This window comes from Hippopotamus amphibius, chromosome 1, assembly GCF_030028045.1.
Source record: "Hippopotamus amphibius kiboko isolate mHipAmp2 chromosome 1, mHipAmp2.hap2, whole genome shotgun sequence".
NCBI lineage: Eukaryota > Metazoa > Chordata > Mammalia > Artiodactyla > Hippopotamidae > Hippopotamus > Hippopotamus amphibius.
In genome coordinates, this window is record NC_080186.1 from 155,071,107 (window position 1) to 155,083,003 (window position 11,897).

Below are 11,897 nucleotides of genomic sequence, written 5' to 3' on the forward strand. Positions count from 1 at the left end.
ACCCCCCACCCTTTCCTGACCTGATATTAACTCTGCTGTTACATAAGCATCTTTTTGAGATGTCAAGTGGACCGCCACCACCCATGGAAATGAAAAGCCTAAACAGAAAATATAAGAGAACAGGAACACAAGGAGTTTCCAGGTTCTACCTTGACCTGGCCACTTATCAGATCATTAACTGCAGATGACATTTGACCTTTAGCCTATACTTTTGGAGGATGTCAACAAGTGAGCTGCTCCAAGCAGCTAAGGCTCCCTAGGTGTCTTCTTCAGGAAGAACCTATGCTGTGATGCAAGAAAGTTGTAACTTCTGACAGAAATGTTTAGTTTTACTGCCACAGCATATGCATAGACATAACTTATTTTGTTTGCATTTGAGAAACAGAACTACTTAAGCTGAGACAAATTTAGAAACGCGGGAAAGGAAGAAAATCTCGTGAAATAGGCCCAAGTTTAACACCACTTGCAGTTAACTATTGTTTATATTTCATCAACCTTCGCTCCATCGTTTTCATATATTAAAAACTGTAGGTAAATAATTTTTCCACCTCAATCCTCATGCCCAATTAATTCCCCTTTCACACTTTCCCAAAACAGCCACAGCTGTGAATCTGGCATACATTTTACAGTCCACTTTCTATGATTTTACACACACGTCTTTTAAAATAAGTCACATGAATGGCTTCATACAGTAGGTATATTCTGCATCTCACTGTGACCATTACCATTATACTTGTGTGATCGAGCCACGCTGATCTCTACAACTCTAATTTCTGCTTTTTAAGAGCTGCATAGCAGTCCATTGTGTGAATCCACAGCACTTTGTGTAAAAACGTTCAAACCCTTCAGCTTTGGGGGTAAAAGTCCTGGTGGAGATGAAGCCAGCCATCAAAGGCAGTGTTGGCTTGTTTTGAGGCTGGTTAAGAGAAACAAGTAGACATACCTCCCATACTCATCTCCACCCAGCAGATATTTATTAAAGTCTGCGTCTGGACCTGAGTCAGAGGCTGGGGGATGAGGTGGCGTACAAAATAGCTAAGAAGCTCGGAATGGTCCCAGCCCCACCAGGCTGTGGTGGGCCATCCTGACCGCCGGCCTTTGTCTTATTTCTTTTCCCTTTTAACTTCCTAGATTCCCAACAGTGCCCTTAGCATGCAGGTTTACTTAAAAGGAAAAAATCTAGACCATCACTCACCTAGATCTCGGCTCTCGCTTCTCGTCTGCCGAGAAGCTCAGACTCGTGCGTCCACCCAGGAGCATAAACTAAAAGATCAACTCCGAAAAACAAGAAGCAGGCAGAGAAAGACACCTACCTGCCTGGGCGCTCCAGCGGCCGCGAGCGCGGGGCTGGGCTGGGCGGGCGCGCGCGGGCACCTGCGGCTGCCGAGGGGTCCAAGCGCCGGCGAGCGCGCAGCTCCTCCGGGAGGGGCGGCGTCGGGACCGGGGCAGGGGCGGGGAGCAGCTGGCAGGCGGGCGGTCCCGGGCGCCGTGCTCCGCGGAATCGGCCGGGCAGTCTCCTGGCTCCGCGCTCCGCCGGGGGATGGGGAGGAGGGAGGACAGCGCTGCGAGCTGGCGGAGGGGTCCTGCGGCGCATTGGCCCGGACGGGGGCCAGGTTCCCCTGAAGTGACCCCTCCCCACACACCATCTCCCACCCAAGATACCCGGGCGGCGGCGCCGAGGATGCTGGATATGGAGGCGGCAGATAGGAGCCTGCAGATCTCAGATGGGGAGAGGCACGATTTCTTTTAAGACTTCCTAGGGGTGTTAAGAAGATCCAGGTGAGGGTTGAGAAATACAGATCCCGACGTGAAGGATCATTTAACGGTTATGGTTTTGCAGGTTTCCTCGTTTTACAGCTGGGGAAGCTGAGGCACAGAAGGACAATACTTGCCCAGTGTAACATAATTAACGGAGAGAAGCTTTTCTAGACCCAGGTCTCCTGGCTCCCGGCCCCCATTTTGAACATCATTCCCACTGGAAGTTTCTTTGTTCTCTTCCGTGGCAGCTGCCTGTACTTCCCCTGTGTAATGACCAACACCATTGAAATAACTTCTGAATGTTTTCCCTCTAACTCAGGAGTCACACACACTTAAGCCATCAGAGAACTGGCACTTAGGTTTCATACTGAAATTGCCGGTGTGTGAGATGGTGGGTAGTGGTGAGGCGAGGGTGAGGAGGGACACCAGGATGGTGTAGGTCTCGTCTGGGAGTGGTGTGGGAACCGCTTCTATTCAAGGCCAGTGTTTCCCTGCAATGTGGAAATGCCAGCTCTGTGTTGTCAAATATTCAGATTATAAAAGGGAAACTAGAAATAAGGACTTCCGCGTGAAATCTCACATCATTTATAGGCGTTGGCAACTTTTTAAAATGTTAAAAACTGTGTTGGTCCAACAAAATGCCTCTGTGGCTGAAATGTATTTTTCAGACTCCCACTTTCTGATTTATCTAGATGTAAATTTGCACAGAATGCAGGAACTACCTTGACTTTGGTCACTGTGTTTTGTACCAGCTCATACAATGGTGTCTGATGCATCTTAATATCTGCTGAAATTGTTGAAGCTGTTGGTGGTCATCTATGGTCAAGAGTCCCAAAATTTACTCATTAAACAAATATTTCGGAGTAATTGTCTTGTTTTATTATGACCTAGTCCCTTTCTTCTACTCTCTGTTACCTCAGCCGTGGGCTGCATTCTATCCTAGTATGTAAAACTTGGAATAACCTTGAACTTCAGCTAGTCTACTCTCTCCTTTAGCAATGGAGGTCCCGAGAAAGGGATTTGCCAAAAGCCACACAGTGAGTTGGTGGCAGAACTCTGTAGAAACTTACTTTATCTTGCCAGATCCTTATGAAAACCTGTTTGAAAGAGAATCAGATGATATAAATGAACATTTAAAATGGAATTTGTGTCAAGTTCCAAAAGAAGGCAACCAAGTTCAGAAAAAAAAAAAAAAAAGAATTTTTAAGGAATTCATTTTGGGGGAGAGGATATTATTCTTAAGGCACAAAACAGACATCTGACTGAAAATACATGGTTCTTATATAACATCTGGTAGTTTCCAAAACACTGTCTTCATGGCATTGGAGATACACTACAGATTTATTGGACCTCTATTATTATCTGCCCCTCTCCCTAGGAGATAATGATATCCATTTTATCACTGAGAAAACTGAGATTGCAAGAAAGTGGGCTGAGACTAGAATGAAGTCTCTGGAAGCCTCTTTTTGGTCCTAGTTAGCATAAAGGGCTTTGGAATCAGGCAGCTTTTTACCTAAATGTCAGCTCCACCTCTTAATATCTCTGAGATATTGGCCAGGTCTTGAGCCTCAATTTCCCAATTTGAGTAAAGGGGATAATGCTATGATTAATGGAAGATATAATGAGGCAATGTATATAATAATGCACTTAGCATGGTGTTAGGCAGTACAGAAAGCACACTGACACTGGCAACTGTTAAGGCTGTCATTTTCATTAGCAGGCTGCCAGGTTCTGCCCCAATACTTCTCAGATATCTTCTACAAACCTTTCTTCTGAGGGTACAGTCACTATTGCTTAAAGTAAAAGTACTTATCAGCCCTAATGTATTTAGTCATATAAAGGCTTAGCATACCATGGGTTTTATAGAAAAAATAGTGATGCTTATTCTTGTATCATATATAGTCTATCAAATGCAGACTTGTTTTAAAGAGTCAATTGTGTTTTACCCTTTTATTTATTCACAGTTGTTCATACTCTCTTGTCTGTATTCCTGTCTTAAACGTAGCTGTTTAAGGAGCTGACCATAAAGCAGTTACTTGAGAGACTAACCAGGTCAGATGCTTATAACAATCTTTGGAGCCCCCCAGTGGACAGGAGAATGAAGTGACTGGCAAACCAGTGACAAAGTCTTGTTCAGACAGATATCCAGAATTTTAAAACTTTTTTTTTTTTTAAAGTCATGGCTTACAACAGAAACACTAATACCACACCAGTCCAACTGTGCCATTCTTGGCTGGAAGCTGTCCACTGGGTTCTGCCGCATTGAGAATAAAGTGACACTCTTTTTTTATCCAGTCCATTCCCCGCCAACTGGTCCAGCTTCATCTAGAGCCAGTGCTCATTTGTCTGCTCCAGCCACCATGGCTTTCTGCAGACCATGCTAAGCATGTCCCTACCCCAGGACATTTGAGCGGCTCTTGTTTATGCATGGACGTGGTTCTGGACTCATCATTCAGCTATCAGTTCACCTTTCTCTGGTTCAGAGAGACCCCTCAGTTTCTTACCTGAAGTTGTTTCCCTGCCACTTTCTCTTTTCGCCACCACACACTCTAATTTCTTCCATCTTATTACTCATCACAAACTATAATTAATTTGCTTATGTAAGCTCTTTGCTATGCTTTCCCCTACTGAACACAGGCTCCATGGGGGAAGGAACAACATCTGTCTTATCCACCATTATACATGCAGTGCTGAACCACTGTTTGGTGAATATAAAGTATTTAATTAAAGAAACCTTCTCTTTTTTCACCATTCTTTTCATTTCTTAGTCCAGGAGGAAAATACAAAAAAGACGTATTACACCTCAAAGCAGTAGCCGTTGCCATGATGTAAATGGATCTTTTTGGGGCTATGTTGAAAACACACAAAGACAAATAAGACATGACAGCTAGACATGAGGATTTTGTGGTTTGGATGGAAATGTAACTACAGCCTGAGATTGATAGGTGCCCAGTGGGAGCCCTTGCAGAGCACTGTCTGAATCAGTTACCTCTGCCTGAAGGTACCAGAAGCTTCAGTAACATTTGATCAGTGTCTTGAAGGATGATTGGAGGGTCATGAGAGGCAGAGCAAGGCATTCCAGATCTGGAGACTGGAGGCATACAAAAGCATAATGTTTGGGGTGATATTAAAAAATTTAGTGTGACTAGAGAATAAGAAGTATAGTGGGAGTGAGAGAATATGGAAGAAAGATCTAAAGAACCAAATATACTAAGGAAAAGAGCTTGAAGTTTAAACATAATGGCAGTGGAAAGCCCTCAGATGTGTTAGGCAGGAAAACAGACCTTGTTAGAATTGAGTTTTAGTAAGATTGCTCTATCCTCTCTATGTAAGACGAAGATTTATTTTCTCCTGGTCTGATATACAAATTGTTCTCACTTACTAAAAAGATGCATTCTCTCTTGTAACTATAAGAAAAATCTCCTTAGTTATCAAATCATCAGAACCTAGCACAATGTCTCATATTTAGCAAGTTCTCAAATATTTGTTGAATGCAATTTAATGTTCAGTTTTACCTGCTTTGTCCACGTCTACCCATTTAATCACTTTTAGAAACTGTATGATAACCTGAAGTTTCCTTTTTAGCTATTGTCTTTGCAAAGACCCTCCATTTTGTTTCTCAATTCCATTAAATGAGTGACATTTGTAGTTTCTAAATGGCCTTTACGAAATCTGTAACCTCAAGTTCACAGTTTGTTTACAACCCATTCCTTGAGGGTTTATCATTTGTCTACAGTGGGGATAGTATCATGTCAGGAGCTGGAGCCACAAAGATAATAAGCAACCTCTGTTCTTGAGGAACAAGCCATCCCTTGAGTGCACAGTATGTATCGCTCAGCCCATGAGTGTGATGTTGTTTAATTGAGGAGAAGGAAACAATAAGATGTAATGGGAACATTTTACATTTATTGTCCAAAATGAAAAGGCATAGTATGAAATTGTTCTCTCATACATGCTTACTCAAAAACAATTTAACTGACAAAGAGAAAGAGGAAAAATGGGTATGGGTTAAAGCACACGAGAAATGAATAGTCGTGGTGCCTACTGTATACACATCCGTGTGCTCATTTATTCCACAGCATTCACTGAGGCATGAATAATTTAATTGTTGTCCAGAAAACTTGCACAGTAGAGCATTGTTGGTGAGAAGAAATTTTGATTGCTTCAGACAGACCTGGGTTTGTTTCTTGAATTCACCATCTAAAGCTTCATGCCCTTGTGAAGTCATTTAGACTCAGAGACTTTGTTTCTTGATCTGTGCAATACGGATGCTAGTAGTACAGATTGCCAAAGAGTATCGCGATGATTAAAGGAGATAATACATGAAAGCACTTTTTGCCATGCTTCGTGCAGAGAGATGCCTAATAATTGCATTATTATTATTATTATTGACACCAAATCTCTCTTTTTTGTACAAAAAGTATGAAAGAATGCCCATCTCACTGCGCCCTCCTCAGTACGGTTGGTTTGGAAAGATCATTGCTGGGAGACATGCTTACAACACTGAATGAAATAGATATGTATTTTAAGGAGCTCATCATCTACTAAAAATTCAGGCAGATTAGCTGGCAATTTCAGTCCGGGGTAATAGAGGTGTGATAACAGAAGTTAGGATGCTCCGTGAGTACGTAAGTGAAGTACGGGGTCTAGTCTAGGGGTATCAGCAAGAGTGTCACAGGAGCATGGTACACACGCTCAGTCCTGAAGGTAGAGTACACGTTAGTTGTTCAAAGGGAAGGGGAAAAGAGTGCCTCAGCCCAAGGGAACAGCATGTGCAAAGCTGTGTGGGCAGGAGAGAGTGGGTTGTGTTCAAGGAAACCAAGGAGCTTCAGTGTGGCCAGGTTGTGAAGGAGGAAAATACTATCCACAGAGAAGACAGCAAGTGAAATGTCCTGACAGAGGCAGTGTGCACTTATGTCACTTTATCTAATCCGCATGACAAACCCATAAACCCTCTGCTGCTGTCTTCTGTTTTCAGACCAGAAAATAGAAACTCAAGTGGTTTCAGTAAGTTTCCCAAACTCCCATCTCTGGTTTACTACAAAGTCAATATCTTTTCCATTACACTGTAGGCTTCCTCTCTGTGTGGCATGTGTGTGTGTGTGGACAAGTGTGTGAGACACAGTTTTAATCCCTTCTTCTATATCGTAACTATAATGATTAAAAAATATAGCCTTAAAGAGAGAGCATTCCCATAAAGTTGCCTTAAAGCCAGAAGATTTCAACCTGGCTTTTCTGATGTCAGCTGCTCACATTATTCGACCAAATGATCTACGAATGACAGCTCATGATGTACAAAGGATTTAATTTCTTAATTTCTGTATACTATAAAGAAAGAAAGGAGACAGCCACAGCTTGACTTTGTTCTCTACATCATTAGTTTATATTTCACTCTTATGAAAGATTAGATACAGTTGTGACCGTGATGGGAAGGAGTGATATTATTTACCTATGAACAATTCAACTTGACTCTTTAAGGCACCGGTTCCCTCCTCAGTCCTTTACTCTCTCTCTACACACACACACACACACACACACACACACACGCATTCCCTAAATAGTCATATGTTAGAATATTCAGGAGCATGTAGGAACAGTCAATAGACTTGCTATTTACCTAGATAACACAGCAAACTAATAAGTGCTCATCTCCCCTCTCTTCCTTTATCTTGGTGTTTTTCTTGGATGTCTTTGCAATGAGCTGGCCTTCCTTATGACCCAGAAGTTGAAGTAGGAAATAGATGGGTCCCTGGGCCAGAGAGCTGGGATTTGTCAAATGGAGCAAAACTGAAGCTTTGTCCTTAGTCAGACAAGAACTCAGCTGCTATCCCTTCTCCACTGATATGGAAGGAATGAACTAGCCGTGGGGGAAATGGTTGCAACACACATAGAAGTGATTCTTCTTTTTCCTCTTGAGAGCAAGGAAAACAAAGAGAACGTCAAACAGGCTAGAGGAGAAAGATAACCTGGCCTGAAAGAGTTAAACCATCTTGGTTATTCTTTAGCTGTTACTACTAACAAACACGTGTCGCTAGACTTGTCCTTCACAAAGCTGATGACTCTCTGACTCCATAAAATTATACCTTGCACCTGGCATTTCTTCCCCCTACTACACTCCTTTGTAGCACTCTTCATTTCAGAAAGAAGGTCATGGGCTGATAACGTCAGGAACACCAGACCCAGTTGCTGCGCTGCCTGATGCCAGCTTTGGCCATGAATTTGCAGACGAAAAGAATGCAAGATCCTCACCACCTGGACTCTTATCATTTACCTGGATTCTTATCATTTACCTGGACTGCGAGCCCCACATATAAAATCTTCCCGGACTCCCGAGGAGCGGGGGGGGGGGGGGGGGGGGCGGGGGGGCACAGTTCTTGAGGCGCTAGCTTTCTGTGTCTTCCCTTCTGCCTGGAAGAAAAATAAAGCCATCTCTCTCTTCCTCCAAAATCTCTGTCTCCGTATTTCCATTTGGCCTCGGTGCACAGAGTAGCCGTTATTACAGCATCAAAATAAAGAGAATGACAAGGAGCTGTGTCCTGACAGTGGAAAATACATCTGATGAAATTATATTTCTTTTTTTTTAATTGCCTAGGGAGATATTTAAAAATCTATTAATGTATAAACAATATTTTTCATGTTTAGGATGAATGTTAGGTTTCCTTGGATTAATTTCTATGTTTTGTCTTGGACTCTTCTGCCTACATTTGTGGATTTCTGGGGATAATGTTTTTTTTCCCTAAAAATTGCCCTCTTTAGACACAAATGTTTCTCAGTTTAGCCTATCCATGTTGTAGTTCAAGATATTTTCTCCCAGAATTGTTGTGAATGTTTTCTATCTTTGGAAGCTATTTTGATGAGAAATTTAGAAAAGGCAATTCTGAAGCAATCCAGGATATAAATCAAACCAGGAAATAGTGAAATATCATCACGTGTCTCTGAAATTAAGGGTAAAATGCTGTCCTTTACTCTTCTTAAAGCACATCTCCATTCAGCAAACCTCCAAGAAAATGTGCTGTGGTCCCTGAGAAGCACCTGGCTTGGTTTTCTAAAATTCTGATTTTTCATCGTTTTGTACATTTCTAGGTACGGAAGTGACTTAAATTTTAACAGATTATAGTATTCAACTATACAAGAGGAATAGAAAAAAGAAATGGTGCATTTTGCTTTTTTTGTATCCCAAAGTAGGCCAAATCTTCTGAATACTAGTTATATTCATAAAGCATTACTTCTGAATCAAAATTCTGTTGTATCATTGGCCTATGTAATCATTTCAAATACACTTCATCTTTATTTTACCACATCCATCTGTTACTGGCCAGGGCTCTTGGCCCCCTTAAGCAACAGAAATTGATCAGAGGCCAGACAGGAAATTCAGGCAAGGCTTTATTGGGCCCCAGCTGCAGCAGGGGGCAGTGAGAACAAACAACAGGTTGCTTTGCTTGCTGGCTCCCCAGGGGGTGGGGCGAACTGGTTCCTCACGTGGGATGAGGGTAAGGGTGTGCCCAGGGGTTGGGCCAGAAGGATGGCTTAGGTGGTTTGCATATCCCTTTGGTGGTGGTGTGTGCAGGGGCCAGGCACAATACTCTGCTTTTTACTTCCAGGTCTTCAGAAGTGGCAATTGGGCTTTTTGGTCTCTTTGTATCTTGCTGTTCATAACTTGCCCCAACTACTGATGCTTGTAGGTATTTTTAGTCTCTTATAGTTTCTTCGTATTTTGTTGCTGGAGGAGATGTTTGTCTAGGTGCAAGCATTGCAGCAAAGGGTCCTGCCTGTCTCACATCCTTTGGTGAATGCTGTTAATGTTTAGTAGTTTGGTTTCTATACGGAACCGCTCCAGATGTAGGGAATGGTGGTAAAGATTCAGCATGTTGAAAGGAGCCTTTTAGAAGAACTATATGGAATAACTTGAAGGTAAATTACTACAGCAATTTCAGTGTATTTGTCCTAGTCAAAGAAGTATCTTTTCCAAAAGTGTCTGTAAATTGTTCAGATCAGCATGACACAAGTTCACCATGACGTATTTCAAGAAAATTCCAAGTGTGAAACACTGCCCTTTGATGTACTTAAAATCTACTACATGATTTTAGTGAAAATTCAAGAAAGGTCTTATGATCCTTTGTTGTGTCTCCCTTGTTCTAAGTTGCAAGTAATAATAATGACAGTGATGAGAATGACGAAGGAAAAGAAAAATAGGTTAAAAGTGTTACTACTAAATATTTATTTAGCATTTTTATGTGTCAAGCGCTGAACCTGACACTGTATTTGCACCCCATAATTCAGTGCTAACAATATCAATTTTCAGTCAAGGGTACTGGGCTTAAAAAAGTTAGAGAGTTTGTTCAGAGTTATAAGATAGAAGCCCAAGTAGTCTGATTTCAAGGTCTGGGCCTTTCACCACTATAGATTTTTTCTTCTGTTTGACACTCGCAAATCTGGAATTAGAATACTGGAGTTCCCTTGTCTTCTGAAACACTCCTTGGGTTTAGCTCTGTACGTGGGGAGATGTCATTGGCCCATACCTAGGATCCGACTTTACATCTGTTAAATGAAGAGGTTGGACTAGGTAGTTTCTGTGGTGCCTTCTAGTACTGTTTGTTATTCTATGACTGTGGAGCATGTGCCAACGACCTATGGTTAGAGCAACGAAATAGCTCTGCCCAGTATTGAAAGGATTATGGGGATATGGGACTTTCAGTGCTGATGTCAGGACAGTCTGGGGCAAACCTGGACTGTTGGTCAGGTACTACAATACCTGCTCCTTTGACCTCGTTATTCTGGTCAGAACCATTTATTGGAGAATTCTTTGAGCTCCTCTGACTGGGACTTTCTGGTTCTTAGATAAGCCCTTTATGAACTAGAGTGTAGAGTAGATTATTCATATGAAAGTGGGCCTGCTTTTTCCTCCCCAGGCATGGTAGGCTTGAGTTGCTGGGATAATTTCACCTTCCTTTCCTTTTGCTTCAAAATAGTAGGCTGGTTTGTTTTACAGATTTGCTTTAGCACTGATACTTGAGGAGTATTACAGCAGTAGTATTCCATTTGAAATGATCTCCACTGATGAAAGGAAACGGTTATGTAGTAAGGATGCCTTCAGCTTATTAAACACCTACTCTTCAAAAGGCATTTTTGTGTGCACTAAATGAATTTTGACAACAGTGATTCCAGGTAGCTATTATTATCCACACTTTAAGGGCAAGGAACCTGAGACTCAGAGAAGTTCAGTAACTTATGGAAATTAATAACTAAATCTAAATTGGGATTTGAATAACTGGCACCCCCAAATTCAGAGTCCCTATTTTTCCCATGCAAATGGCGACTTCTGCTGTTCAAAACAGCTACACTTTCTAGTTTATTTGAATATGAATCCGGCTTATGTTCTTGAAGATTCCACATGAAATACATTCAGATGTCTGGCTTCTTGCTTTCAAATCCTTTCTTCCCATACAGAATATGGGATCATTTCTTTGACAGATACTACAAAGCCAGTCCCTTATGTACTGCTTTATTTTTCCCCTACTTTGTAAGTTCCCTGTTTCATTATGACAGATTTGTATTTCCAGTTCTTGTTAATCAAAGATGTATTTATATCATGAGCATATTGGAAAAAACTGTTTCCGTGGACTTAGGTGGTTCAGGCAACAAGAAATAACATTTCAATGAATCTCAGCATTTAACAAATTTTACTTGTTAAACTACAATTTTAAATATGAACTATAAAATGTCTGTTTATTTTCTTTTTTTAAAGGGTTAGTATTTTTCTCATCTTTATTGGAGTATAATTGCTTTACAATATTGTGTTAGTTTCTGCTGTACAACAAAGTGAATCAGCTATATGTACATATATATCCCCATGTCCCCCCCTCCCTCTTGGGTCTCTCTCCCACCCTCCCTATCCCACCCCTCTAGGTCTGCACAAAGCACCGAGCTGATCTCGCTGTGCTCTGCAGCAGCTTCCCACTAGCTAGCTATTTTACATTTGGTAGTATATATATGTCAATGCTACTCTATCACTTCGTGCCAGCTTCTCCTTCCCCCACTGTGTCCTCAAGTCTGTTCTCTACATCTGCGTCTTTATTCCTGCCCTGCCACTAGGTTCATCAGTACCATTTTTCTAGATTCTATATATATGCATTAGTATA